General features: G+C 38.7%; 4 non-coding genes across 4 annotated transcripts; 2 read left to right on the top strand and 2 right to left on the bottom strand.

The window, feature by feature from the left end:
- Positions 1 to 1906: 1906 nt before the first annotated feature.
- Positions 1907 to 1979, bottom strand: trnaa-agc (transfer RNA alanine (anticodon AGC)). The gene has a single exon. It is a non-coding gene; the product is annotated as a tRNA-Ala (tRNA).
- Positions 1980 to 2377: 398 nt separating this feature from the next.
- Positions 2378 to 2450, bottom strand: trnak-uuu (transfer RNA lysine (anticodon UUU)). Its single transcript has one exon. It is a non-coding gene; the product is annotated as a tRNA-Lys (tRNA).
- Positions 2451 to 5661: 3211 nt separating this feature from the next.
- On the top strand, positions 5662 to 5734 carry trnaa-cgc (transfer RNA alanine (anticodon CGC)). Its single transcript has one exon. It is a non-coding gene; the product is annotated as a tRNA-Ala (tRNA).
- Positions 5735 to 6949: 1215 nt separating this feature from the next.
- On the top strand, positions 6950 to 7032 carry trnal-cag (transfer RNA leucine (anticodon CAG)). Its single transcript has one exon. It is a non-coding gene; the product is annotated as a tRNA-Leu (tRNA).
- Positions 7033 to 14629: the final 7597 nt, after the last annotated feature.

Here is a 14629-nt window from a genome sequence, read left to right as displayed (position 1 = left end):
TCCAATTGGTTTTTTATTCCTTCCATTTCTAATGAAAAGCGTATGAACTCAAAAGAAAGGTGGACTCTCCCTTTACAGTGGCTAGCTAGGCTATCAGAACAAACTCACGGAAGTTTCAAACACTTATTACTTGACAGAAAACCGCCTCCCTCACGTTCATAGCTGGAATTCTGGTAAAAAAAAAATCCAGTTCATTAGCTCTAATATATGCTAAAAGTCAATATTTGAAACCATTATGTAGTATTTTGTACCGATTATTGCTCAGCTGGTCTGCAGCAACCTCTCAAGAGCTCTCAAGCCAAAAAGGGAAAAACTAACGAAGGTAAAGTCTTTTTCTACCACTGCGCCCTCTTTTGGGGACGACAAGTAACTACACCTCTTAAAGGACTTTTGAGGTTTTAGTAGCTCCATATTTCATACAGGTTACAATAGCATACGCTTCAATCAGGCTCTAAATCTCTGGTTTCCACCTACCATTCAATCATATGCTAATTTTATGTTATAGTTAGCCTACAGATTTATACTTCTATCATTACCACTTAGTTATGCCATTTACTTTTTAAATGTCATTGTATCAGTGGCGATTTCTCTAAGACTAAAATGTCAAAAATTAAATGGTCAAATATGTACAGTTGTGTTAAAATTTCATTGACTACAAATGCGTTAGAACACATTCATCTCGAAGACGAGTTCGTTCAGAATCAGCTACTTATCACAAATCGACTGACTTGATTTTGTTAACTCCCGTAGCGTCAATGCATTTGCCCGTAGAAGCTGAGCGTCTCTTCACTTCAATGGGGCTGCATGGAACGTTTTTTTTTCATTGCTTCGAAACTCGCCGGTCATTGGATAAATGCCACGATTTTGTCCCGCCCCTGGATGCTGAGCGTCTCTGGGGGTGAATGGAGCTGTGGGCAGGTCTGGACGCTGAGCTTCTGCAAGATGATTGGAGGATCAGTCGAATGGCTGAATCCCGTTTTGATTGACAGCTATTTTGAGATCGACACGTCACTTAATCACTGGGAGCTTCAGTCCCATCGTGGATTTTGCGAGTGAAGTCGAAAGATAAACTGCAACCCATTTCTTGGTATTTGCTTGGTGAAATTACTTGACCATTTCCGTTGTTCATTGTGTAAATAATACACACTCATAGTATTTGTTTCAGGACACTGGTCAAGTCCCTGGAAAAGACGCCTACTTGGTACGATAGGATCACAGGCCATTTTCTTGAAAAGGAACGGAGGGCAGAATTTAAGTATAAATAAATGGACAAATTTTATGATGTAAGCCAACAATGAGCTTCCCCTCTTTGAAAGACCAGCAGCCGCCACTGCATTGTATGTGTTATGTTTTGTAAGTTTAAGAAACATTACAACGATTCAAAACTTAGCGCTGTGGTTTTAATTACCTCGGTGAGAAAAATAATTGGCTTTATGTACTTACCCCAACAGAAAGGGACTGATATGTTATGAATTAGGTTTTTTAAAACAATTTAGCCTAACCAAACAACTAAATGTTGGTTGTGCCTCGTGAAGCTATTAATTATAAAAAAAAAAAATTACATGCAAATCTCTCTTTTACGCTACAATAAAGACCACTTCCCATACCCATAGAGAGACCAAAAAGGCATAAGGTAACCAAGTCAGCCAGTAGTCGAACCTAGACTGACCTGATTTTTGATGCTGCGTTTCAGTGAGCAATGACGCAACGAGTTCATATTTCGTTTTGCCTTCAAGCGTTTCAGCTCATGTACTCTTTTCTATATTATGTGTTGCTTTTAAACCATCACAGACTCACTTTATTTAAAACATTCATCTCAGCCTTTAGGATGCTGTGTTTCAGTGAGCAATGACGCAACGAGTTTCATATTATGTCATGCCCTTAAATAATCATAATGTTTCTGTACTGGAGAATGCGGGCATCGATCCCGCTACCTCTCGCATGCTAAGCGAGCGCTCTACCATTTGAGCTAATTCCCCTGACGAACAAACCACCTTTACCCTTTGTAATGTACTAACAGGGCAGAGCGTTGATGCTGCATTATGTAAGGGCCAAAATAGTGCAGGATATACCAACTGTTTAGTGCAGTGCAAGAACTGAAATTATTATGTATGTAATTTAACATAAAATATGTGCCTATTAATATCAAAAACTCAGTGCATTATTAGGCTGCACATAAATATAGATTTAAACTGTCCTCTATTTACTACAGTCTGTATCTAGTTGGTGTGGAGAACATGTTACACATACAGTGTGCTATTATTTCAAGCTGATCAAGTACATGCTATTTCACTTAGAAACATCTCACAAAGTACAAATTCTTCAACCTTCTAAACAAAACCATGTAGTATGGGACATAATGCAGTAATAAACGACTCGCCCGAACAGGGACTTGAACCCTGGACCCTCAGATTAAAAGTCTGATGCTCTACCGACTGAGCTATCCAGGCTCTGCAACCTGCTTTAATCCTCACAAGCATGTGACTTGAATTACAAACTTAAACATACGTTGTCCCGTAGAACTTCAATTAATATAAAATGTTTTATACCTGTTTCGGCTCTCTTGAAGGCGATTATATAAAGTTTTAGGTGAAGTATGTTGCTGCTTACACACACAAAGAAAAACATCTGTGGAGGAGAATTTTGCAGGTAGATTACAAACAGATTCCTTTCTTTCACCTTTTCCCTGTATCAATTGCACGATTGTTTTTCAGTTCTTAAATGTTATGCGCCATAAAAAATCCATAAAAATCAAATTGAGTTAGCAAAGAACCTTGAATTATACTACAGAGTTCTTCAAGTAGAAACAGTTCTAGCAAAAACACAAAAAACCCTAAAGAAACACTTCTTAGTCTTAGTTTTTTATTATTTCAAATGCCATTCATTATTTCAAATGCCATTAATCATTTATAATCACTGATTTGTGAGATATCAGCAGTAGTAGATCATGTTTAACTGGTTTAATATTGTTTAAGCGCTGATTATCGGCTGTTTTTCATGAGTATGTTGGGCGGTTTTCCATGCATTTTGGTGGACTTTGAAATGCGCAATCTGGCAACCCTGGCTGAAGCGTTCATTCATATTTTGGAGCGATGTATGTTTGTATGCTAGAATATAAATAACATCTTTTACAAACTGCTGTCTATTTACATTGACATTTTCTCTTCTGTCTAAACCTTGAAATTGGGTTTGTAAAAGTAAGCGATACTGTGGATAATATATTTAATGAGCTGAACTAACTGAGAGAAGCGCTAACGGTGGTGGAAGAGTCTAAAAGGGTTTGGAACATAGTCGTATCATCATAGCAGTACAACACAGTTTTGTCCGTAGCATCCGAAAATATCCAGAAGCTAATATACAAAAAAACGTTTATTTTAATAAACTTACCTTGTTAATAAAGTATGACCTCAAAATCTAAACAAACACAGTATCCGCTGCTGCAGTCTCTACACAAACTTTTCTGCACTGAAATCTCAAGGACACATTTTATGGATATTACGGTAATGCACTGAAAACGCGTCCTACAGTCATGCAAGCACATACAACAGTGTGTGAGTTTACACTAATCAACCATAACATTAAAACCACCTCCTTGTTTCTACACTCACTGTCTATTTTATCAGCTCCATTTACCATATAGGAGCACTTTGAAGTTCTACAATTATTGACAGGACCACCACAGAGCAGGTATTATTTGGATGGTGGATCATTCTCAGTACTGCAGTGACACTGACATGGTGGTGGTGTGTTAGTGTGTGTTGTGCTGGCATGAGTGGATCAGACACAGCAGCGCTGCTGGAGTTTTTAAATACCGTGTCCACTCTATTAGACAGTCCTACCTAGTTGGTCCACCTTGTAGATGTAAAGTCAGAAACGATTGCTCATCTATTGCTGCTGTTTGAGTTGGTCATCTTCTAGACCTTCATCAGTGGACATAGGACGCTTCCCACTGGGTGCTGATGGCTGGATGTTTTTGGTTGGTGGACTATTCTCAGTCTAGCAGCACTGCTGTGTCTTATCCAGTCATACCAGCACAACACACACTAACACACCACCACCTGAATTTCCTGCATAAATCTGTTCAATAAAATATTTTCTGCCTTACTCAGCTCTCTGCTTCCTTGTATAGAAATAGGCTAAAAACCGGGTGTAGTAAGTCCTGCTGTCCACAACAAAGGACATTGGATAAATGTTTTGTTGAGAAAGGGTTAAAATTGCTGTACATTTCTATAATCTTTATAAACTGAAGTTACGACTCATATTGAACGAAACTGATCTCTTACTTTGCTTATTTCCATGAAATGTGAAATATGACATGGCAGCCATTTTTAAAAGAAAGTTCATGAGCTGCTTGCCACACACCCACAAATGTGACATTAATAAAAAGCTCAGGATGTACTCTATAAAATACAGTACTACTCAAATGGATTGCATAAACGGTGCTTGAGTTAGAGATCTCGGACACATGTCAAGTCAAATTTATTTATATAGCGCTTTTTCCAATGAACATTGTCTCGAAGAAACTTTACAGAATCCAGGCCGAAGGGCGACTGTGGCAGAGAAAAACTCAGGAAGAAAACTTGAGAGGAACCAGACTCAGCAGGGACCCATCCTTCTTGGGTGGCCTGGAGGATACTTTAAATAAAAAGGATTTACACAAATCATACAAACACAAAATTAAATTGAACTGAAAGTTGTAACTAGCAAAAAAATAATGTAAGTTCTTCATTGTTCAGTCCAGTCTGTGATAAAGTCTGTTGTACATTCTGGACATTTTTGGTGCAAACACGCCAGGTGTCCGTCACATCTAGTAGGAGCAGCATTGTTGGCACTGCAGTCTTTAACCTCGAGAGGGTGAACAGGTTTCCGTCAGAACCACCTCGGGTTAAAACAACAGAAGATGTTGTTACAATGTGAAATCATTAGGAGTAAAATATCAGAGAGTTTTACAGGTTTAGACTCCAGCACCCCTAACTATTACAGCATAACTAGGTTTGCTTGTTTAGTTTGAAAAGACCAATCAACAGTCTGAGTAAATAAACACAGCATAACTAGGTTTGCTTGTTTAGTTTGAAAAGACCAATCAACAGCCTGAGTAAATGAACATGTTTTCAATCTAGACTTGAACATAGAGACTGTGTCCGAGTTCTGACAGCGGATCTCCCTAAGTTTGAAGCAGATCTGTGATGGAAATGTTGTGTTTCAATAAACAATAAAAGTTATCAGGAGCAATTTCTTGGAAAGACTCCAAAAGGGGTTACCAAAAGTACAGTTGTTTTACATCAGGGGTGCCCAATACGTCGATCACGATCTTATAGTCAATCGCACAGTGCATCCCTAAGTAAAAACTGTCATTACCTCAACATGCCATTACCAACACATAACTTCTTGTGATGGTAAAGACACTTAGTGATGGTAAAAACAGGTTATTAGTTTCACCATCACTATCTTATTAACTGTTTAATAATTAAAGCTAATTAAAGCTAAATAAGCATAATGGTTTTATTATACAAGGCAGCGCATTAATTTTCACTGATTAGTCAATATGGCCCACAAGATATCAGCAGAGATCCAGTAAAATATCAGTAATTACATGAAAAAGAAAAATTAAGCTTAAAGCAATATCACAACCTTCAAAATGGGAACAAGGGAGCATCGTAAGGGGAATTAGCTCAAATGGTAGAGCGCTCGCTTCGCATGCGAGAGGTAGCGGGATCGATGCCCGCATTCTCCAGTGCAGATACATTATGATTATTTAAGGGTATCATGTAATATGAAACTCGTTGCGGCATCGCTTAATGAAACGCAGCATCAAAAATTAGATCAGGATTTAAGTGAGTCTTTAAGGCAACAAAAAATATGTGGGAATTAATATCTAAAACTCAGTGCATTATTAGGCTACACATAAATATAGATTTAAACTGTCCTCTATTTACTACAGTCTGTTAGAAACAACTAGTTGGTGTGGAGAACATGTTACACACACAGAGTGCTATTATTTCAAGCTTATCAAGTACATGATATTTCACTTAATAACATCTGACAAAGTACAAATTCTTCAACTTCGTAAATACAGCATGTAGTACAGGACATTACCGCTTACCTAATGCAGTAATAAACAACTTTTAGATTAAAAGTCTGATGCTCTACCGACTGAGCTATCCAGGCTCTGCAAGCTGCTTTAATCCTCACAAGGACGTGACTTGAATTACAAACTTTAACATACGTTGTCCTGTAGAACAGTTCCAGCAAGAACACCAAAAAAACCTTTAAGAAACACTTCTTAGTACTACATACATTAGTTGTATTCCACACAGGTCAGCATGCGACATCGTTTTACTTTCTAACTGTATTCATATTATGCCATCTAGTGATCGATTGAATAGCCTTACAACCAGCACAAACAGGGTTTGAGTTCTTAACAAATAATCCAGTCAGTTAAAAACCCAACAAGAAGGCTGTACCTAATACACTCATACCAGAGAAAACACACTCTAACACGCTAGTGCCGTACAGTGCTAACAATGGTCCACCCAAAAACATTATTTGGTCAGTTGGAGATCTCATATGGGGCTCCCTTTCTATTGATATATGATTTACAACCTAGTGACAAAGTGTACAGTGCAGCAAATGGGTTACAGTCAGTACATTTACTATACATAATAATGTGAAAAGATTAAGCAGTTCGTACAAATATTAGTCCGTGTGGGGCGAGGGTGGTGTCGATGGTACCCAAGCTAGTCAGGATGAGGTCTAAAACGCTGAGTTCAGGTCACAGTGTCCCATGGAGGTGTGGGTTTGAATCCCACTTCTGACTGCTAGTGCTTTATACACATTATGTCTTTAACCCTCTAAGATACATAATAATGTGAAAAGATTCAGCACTTTGTACAAATCTTTGGCCATGTGCGGGTGTTGTTGGTAATTGGCATTAAGAACTTGCAAGCATGTCAGGATGGCCGAGCGGTCTAAGGCGCTGCGTTCAGGTCGCAGTCTCCCCTGGAGGCGTGGGTTCGAATCCCACTTCTGACATCTCATGCTTTATGCAAGTTTACTTCTTTAGAGGACACAACCATCAGGGAATACAGTTTGCATGAACTGGGTGTACATGGTCTATGACAATGCTGAGGTAGGTGGTACGTGTCAAAGTAACATCCGCATGGATGCCAGGACCCTGGTTTCTGATTTCTAAAAATGTGAGAAATTTAAACGTATTCATTCTGATCATAAAGTATGTTTATTCAGCGTCTATTTACATTGTTACAGCAGTATTTTACAATTGAAATGTTCACATTATTTAAATGTATGTAAAGTACATTGTATACTAGCTGTTTACTTTTTTCCTAAGTAAAAACTGTCATTACCTCAACATTTCATTACCAACACATAACTTCTTGTGAGGGTAAAGACACTTAGTGATGGTAATAACAGGTTTTTAGTTTCACCATCACTATTTTATTAACTCTTTAATAATTAAAGCTAATTAAAGCTAAATAAGCATAATGGTTTTATTATACAAGGAAACATTAATTTTCACTGATTAGTCAACATGGCCCACAAGATATCAGTAGAGATCCAGTAAAATATCAGTAATTACATGAAAAAGAAAAATTAAGCTTAAAGTAATATCACAACCTTCAAAATGGGAACAAAGACGCAAATGCACATGAGGTAGTAAAGTTACATATAATCACAACCCCCTTCCCCTAACCACCACCACCACAAGTCCAACAAAATCAAAGAGAGAATGCACTTCATAAAAGACCTCACATTGTTCGTCCTAAATGCTAAGATCAACGTTTAAATAAAGTGAGTCTTAGATCGTTTAAAAGCAACGCATAATATAAACAAGAGTACGTGAGTTTAAACACGTTGCACCCTCACTTTATAATGCAGCATCAACGCTCTGTTAGTACATTATACAGTTTGGTGGGTTCTTTGAAAGGGGAATTAGCTCAAATGGTAGAATGCTTGCTTAGCACGTGAGAGGTAGCGGGATCGATACCCACATTCTCCAGAAACATTATTATTATTTAAGGGTAACATGTAATATGAAACTTGTTGCGGCATTGCTTAATGAAACACAGCATCAAAAATTTGGTCAGGATTTAAGTGAGTCTTTAAGGCAACATAAAATACGTGGGTATTAATATGTAAAACTCAGTGCATTATTAGGCTGCACATAAATATAGATTTAAACTGGGCGTAAGGCAAGGCAAGGCAAGGCAAGTTTATTTATATAGCACCTTTCATACACAGTGGCAATTCAAAGTGCTTTACATAAGGAAAAATTAAAAGCATTAAAACATTCCTGAGATCTAGAACCTCAGAAAGACTTCTTGCAAACATTTAGTTACAATTAAGACAACATGAAATTCAAACAAGAGAGATAAAAATTAAGAACATGAAAAATTAAAAGAAAATATTGTAAAATATACCCTACAATTTGGGAAATACGAAATTAAAACAAGAGAGATAAGCAATTAAAACATGAAAACTAAAAGAAAATATAGTAAAATATACACTACAATTTAGAATGTACACTACTCTATAAAAAGAATTATTAAGAGCATGAAAAATGAGGTGTCTGGAAGGTTCATATAAAATAATTTGGTCAGATATCTCTTTTTAATATTCCTTTTAAAACAATCTCATATATAGGTTATTGTGTAGAAGTGTTTCCCACACTTCTGGGATGCCTCTCATGAGACCTCTACATTCCATAAGGAGGCCGGGGTGTATTCGGTTGCAATCCCACATCTGGGATCCATTTTAAATGCATACATTTCTGTTATTCTATAGAAAATATATTAATCACACAGAGGCCCTAACTGTCAGTAGGACTGTGGGAACCTCTACTGAGTTTTAAGAAAATGACACACCCAATACATTCCATATGTTTTTTGTATGGATATTCAAGTATTTAAGGAGAAGCAAATTTCATTGGAGTCAGAGAGCAGCAGATCCGAACACAAGCTCTCTCCGGACAAAGCCAGGCTGTCCGAGCGACACTGCTATTATTCTGTAATAAACTTCTTAATTGCAAATAAACTGTGTCAACGGAGTCGTCATTTCACAATCGGCACCTCATCGTTAAGACAAAGACACCTCAGATGGCGACGAGGATGGGATGTCTGCTGTGGCTACTTCACTACTGATGTCATAACAACATCAGGTGAGCGTTCTATTTTGTGACATTGGGCGCGAGCCTGTGTGTTGTAATCTGTGGTGTTTGGCTGCACTGCAACGTTCTTGTGTGTGCTGTGAGGTGTGGACGGTGGAATGATGCTCCGTCCAAATTCAAGGTTTATTGTGATATGGACATCACAATAGGGGGGTAAAGTGAAAATAGAGACAATATGGGATGGAAAAGGAAAAAGTTTAAGTAGGGAAAAAAAAGTTGAAGTATGTGGAATAGCCTTGATTATTAACGAGTAAGAGTGTTAATTAGCGCCATGCGAGTGACTTAGTATAGGCCTATTAACTTTGTTGACTGTAAGACATGAGCAATTATCCTCTCTCGTTAGCAATTAATAAGGTGCTAATTAATTAAAGTTAAGGATTAAGAGAAATTTAAGGTTAAAAGGAAACAGAGAAGAATAGAGAATACAAAGGTAAATAAGAGGAAAGTGAAGTGTTTTAAGGAAAAAAGAGAAGAGTTAAAAAGAATTAAGAAGATTAAATGAGAGTAAAGGAAGAAGCATGCATTAAGGAAAATATGAATTAGTCGACTTTGCAGCATTAAATGTTTTTAGGAATGTATGTGAGAGCTCTAAGTGTGTGTGTGTGTATGTCAGATGGAAGAGCAGGAAAAAGTGAGTGCATAAGGGCGTTAAGTCTATGTGTGTGTGCTCTATGTAATGTATATTTGTGTGTGTTAGGATTGAGTTTGTGTGTCTAAGACTATGTGTGTGCGTGCAAAGAGCTGGGCTCTTTGGATTCTGTGTGTGTGTTTGTGTTTGTTTGAGAGGCAGAGCTTTAGGTTGGGGTGTGTGTGTGCAGGAGAGAGCTCCCATGAGAGAAGCCCCTTTGCATGAGAGAGATACAGAAGTATGTGTGCATATGTGTAATGTGTGGCGCCTGTCTTAATTGTCAGTGGGTGATTATTGTAATAGATTGCTGTAGTGGTCAATAGGATATTTAGTTAGAAATAAAATGAGCCCTTGAAGAAGACTTTTGTTTGATTTTTATTGAGTAATAATTAATAAGTAAAGATAATAAGCTTCTTCAAGAGGACAGCTTAATGCTAATTGAGTAATTAATGATAATTAATGAGCTTTCTTTGGGAGGTTAATTAATTAAAAATTTATGAGCCTCAGAAATGATGAGGACATTTGAAATGTAAGCAATAAACTCCCAAGAAAGATTTTTAAAGAATGGATATAGTATTAAGGTGAGAAGTATAGTGTGAATCATGGCTTAGTGTTTAGATGAAGTGCTGACAGCTAAGTTGCATTGAATTCTTATAAGTAACAAAGTCCTGTTTTTTGCTCCCTGATCCCTTTGTGTGTGTGTGTGAGAGGGGGAGAAAAAGTGGGGGCTGCCCAGACTTAGAGAGCTGCGTAAGGTGACGTCAGAGGTGCTGCTTCTATGTGCGTATGGGAGAGAGAGACAGTATCCCACGTTTAGGGGGAGTTTTTTGGCCTAGGGAGTAAGGAAATCAAATGGTATGGAGACCTGTCAATCATAGTGATTGGAGGGTGTCGTCTAGTGTGAGGTTGAGTGTAATGTGAGTAATGATGGAAACCAGATGATGCGAAGTGTGGTAAGGGCAGGCTTTAAAAAAAAAAAAGGAGAAAAAAAGACCCCTAAGCCCACTTTTATGAAGAATTAGGATAAGTAAACCAATAAATTGTAAAGTTATGTGTGAGTGTGTGTAATATGCCATGAATCTATGTGATTTTTGCTGCTGCTGGCTGTGGTTTGGTTTTAAGTTAAAGTATGTTTAAAGTTGAGTTTTTGACACCACAGACATTGGAGAGCCAGCCTCAGGAGGTTTGAAGGATGAGGAGCAGATAGCAAATAGTTAAGATAGCAGAAGAATAGAATGCATGTAATTCAGATTTGCAGAGATCCGAGGACGTAAAAATTTATTAAAAGGAGTTTAAGGAATAGACAATATAAAGGAGTTTAATGTAAACAGAAATAAGGAATATGTAAGGATTTAAGGACTGAAAAGTAGTCAGAGGAACTGAAGGAACTGAACTAAGTAGGTCCATGTACATTAATGTATGTGTGTGTGTGTAGTTGACGTGCCTAACCTTTGTAGGTGTAATGTTTAGCCTGACTGCAAATGCTTGCATGTGTATAAAAGTTTGTTGAAGTGAAGGAAAAAAACCTGAGCAAAGTTGTGAATTAATAGAGTGCTGTTTAGTAAAAGACTTTATAAACTTTGCCCTGTCTTCTGATTCCTGTGTGTTCATATGAGACGACTACAAAGTGGGTTTCTGTGAGCAGAGGAGAAGGAGGGGTGATTCTCCCCTTGTGTGCGCAGCGCGGAGTGGAGGTGCTGCTGTTCAATAAGGACTGAAGTGTGATGACATCATTCATCTAATCAGGCCAGTGTTCCTGTTTATTATCACAAACTCTGCTATCCAATACCTGCATTTTAAGTGTATTTTATGATTATTATTCATCTATTTGGGTATACAAGAGTATGTGTATTTGTTTACACTATATGATATAGTTTTAGAGAGAAAAGGCTTGGCAACAGACTGATCGTCTATAGGAATATACTAAACTTTGATGGCTAATGTGAGTTTTATTGTCTGTGCATGATTTCTGATCTAAGCTGTGTTGGGGTTTGATATTGAGACTATTTGTTGGTTTAAGGTGAATGAATATGCGAATTGGACTTTATTTGATGATAGTTGGTCCCTTGTGGGAGTGTGTGAGTTTGAGTTTCATATGGGATAGGACTTTCTTTTATTTGGGGGATTAATTGAGTGAGCTTTTGCTTACAATTTGATAGATTCTTTGGGTGTTTGGTTATTATAATAGGAGATGCTTAGTGTTGTGGATGGTTGTCACCTTTGGAGTTGGCAAATTCATTTTAGGTTTTATTGATTGTGTCAAATCGGTTGCTTAGGGAAATAAAGGAGTGGTAATTGAAATAGTTTTAAGTAGTTATAGTGATTAGTCTCATTCTTTGCAATAAGGGTACATAAGGAAGTCATTACAATGTCAGAGAAGGACGCTAAAATTGCGAAGGTTATTACTCCTGTTGATGTGATACAGAAGAATAATTCTTTAGTTAAAGGCATCCCAAAGATGATGGAGAAGTGGAATAAGCGTTGGCCTGAGATTAACCAACCTTGGCCATTGGAGGGAACGTTTAATCCAGATGTAATTAATACAATGCAGGTGCTTGTGTCTACATATAAAGCTGATCAAAAGAAGGGTAAAAAAGGTGAAAAACGTAAAGAAAAAAGACAAGAGGAGCTTGGCATTCTCCAGTTGTTTGAGAATGAAGGGCAGAAGCGGATGAGAGCTGCAAAAGAGAAGAGAGATAGAGGTGCAGAAGAAATAGAAAAAAGCACAAAAGAAATAGAAAAACGAATGGCGGAAGTCAATGTGCCTTTTTCACATGTGGACTCAGTGAAAAAACCCCCTCCCTATCAGACGAATGTGAAATTTGAGGAGGTTTATCCCCAGCTCCCAGTGATCAGTCAGGAGGGCAATTATCAAATCAGAAATGAGGATGATCGAATAATAGAAATGGGACAAGCGGAAACGACCATAAAGATGTACCCAAGTTCTAAAAGTAAGAAGAAGACGACATCTTTGAAAACTAAGGGTGAGCTGAGGATCAGGAGGATGGAATTTGAAGATGATGAAGATCGAAGTGATCTGGAGGAGGTCATGGGAGGATATGACCCTGCAGTCAGGAAGATATTGGCTAAAGCGGAAAAGAGAGGAGATAAAACAAGGAGGAGAGAAGACTCAGGAGATGAAAGCTCTAAGGAGAGTGAAAATGGAGGTAGCGATAGTGATTCAGATGGTCCTATGTATTCAAGAGGGTTTTTTCCTGCAACATCCAGCACCAGAATTGAGAACAAACAGAAGGCTTTAAGAAAGGTAGGAAAAAGTATAGATCAATGTCTTTCACGCCTGGAAGAATCTACTAGTCCGGAAGGCCGGAAAGAGCTGGAGGAGCAATTAAGGGAATTGCAGATACAGAAGAAAGAGTTGCAGAAAGAAGACTCCAAACAAGTGGACAGAAAGTATGTGTTGCGTTCAAGAAAAGGGAAGTCACTGGAGAAGATGTGTCCAGTGGTCATCCGAGGACAGAGTTTGGAGTACAAGCCTTGGCAGAATACAGATATGTCAGATATACTTGAGAAGTTGCCTACTCTTCAGGATGGAGCCCATCCTTGGATTTCAAAGCTGGAAGAGATTATGGTGGGGACACAATCGGCTGTAGGAGATATTAAGAGACTTCTAGCTAATCTCCTTGGGGTTCCAGCCATGGAGGAGCTTCTACAGAAAGCAGGGCTTAATCGATATGTGGGGACTGCTGTGAATGACCCGGAGCTGTTTTCTGCGAATAGAGGTCGAGTGTGGAGAGCGCTAAGAGATACGTTTCCGACAAATGTGCATCCAGATAATATTCTCATTGAGCCATTGGGCCAGGGAGAAAACCCGAGGGCATATGTCTCGAGAGCCCATCAAGTGTGGAGAAATGTCACAGGAAATGATCCGGACTTGAATCGAATGGAGCAGTCAATTTTGAGAGCTAAAATACAGAAGGGGCTGCCTTTGCCGGTGAGGAGTAAGCTAGCAGAGGTGGTTGGTCTTGGAAGCATGGAAAAGGGTGTCTATACAGATCATATAGCCCACCAGGTGGAGCTGTATAGGAAGAAGGAGCATGATCAAAAAGAGCAGGACCAAGAAACCCTTAGAAAACTTAACCAAATACAATTGGTGGATAATAAGAAGAAGGAGAAGAAGCAGGCTGTGGTTATACAGAGTCAGTCTCAGCAAAATCCACCATTGCCACAAGTACAGCCGAGCCAGGCTCAGCCTCAACCATCTCAGTCATCATCAGTGGTTCCAGTTGTTTCTTACCCACAGCCATTGTTTGGTCAAGTGCAGACCTGGAGAGGAAGAGGTCGTGGAAACATAGGAAGAGGAGGAAGATTTAATCCGTATTTTCAACAGTCTTCGGAAGTGTGCTTTAATTGTGGACAGTTTGGTCACTTTGCCAGGGAGTGCAACAGGCCAGGAGGAAATTTCAGAGGAGGAATTTTCAGAGGAAGAAATTTCCGAAGAGGAGGATTTAGGGGCCAACCGAGGTCTTTTGAGGGACCTGTGAACCCTTACAGGGGCCCGGAGCAAGGATTTTAGAGGTGCCCAGAGGACCCAAAAGGGGGGTGTCAGCTGGTAGCATCAGGGTCGGAGAAAGATCCAACAATAGAGGTGAAAGTAAATAATAGACCTTTGGAAATGATGGCGGATAGTGGAGCGGCTTTCACCTGTATTCGACCTGAAGATGCTATACATCTCCCTATGTCTAATCAATGGATTAGGACAATTGGGTTTGAGGGAATAAAACAGCTGATACCTCTTACAAAACCGATTGAGCTTTGTTATAAAAATCTGAAGACTACAATACCTATATTGGTATCAG

The sequence above is a fragment of the Trichomycterus rosablanca genome, chromosome 10 (assembly GCF_030014385.1).
Source record: "Trichomycterus rosablanca isolate fTriRos1 chromosome 10, fTriRos1.hap1, whole genome shotgun sequence".
In the NCBI taxonomy this organism is placed as follows: domain Eukaryota; kingdom Metazoa; phylum Chordata; class Actinopteri; order Siluriformes; family Trichomycteridae; genus Trichomycterus; species Trichomycterus rosablanca.
The sequence above is the reverse complement of the archived record's forward strand: the minus strand, read 5'-3'. Positions and strand labels throughout refer to the sequence as shown.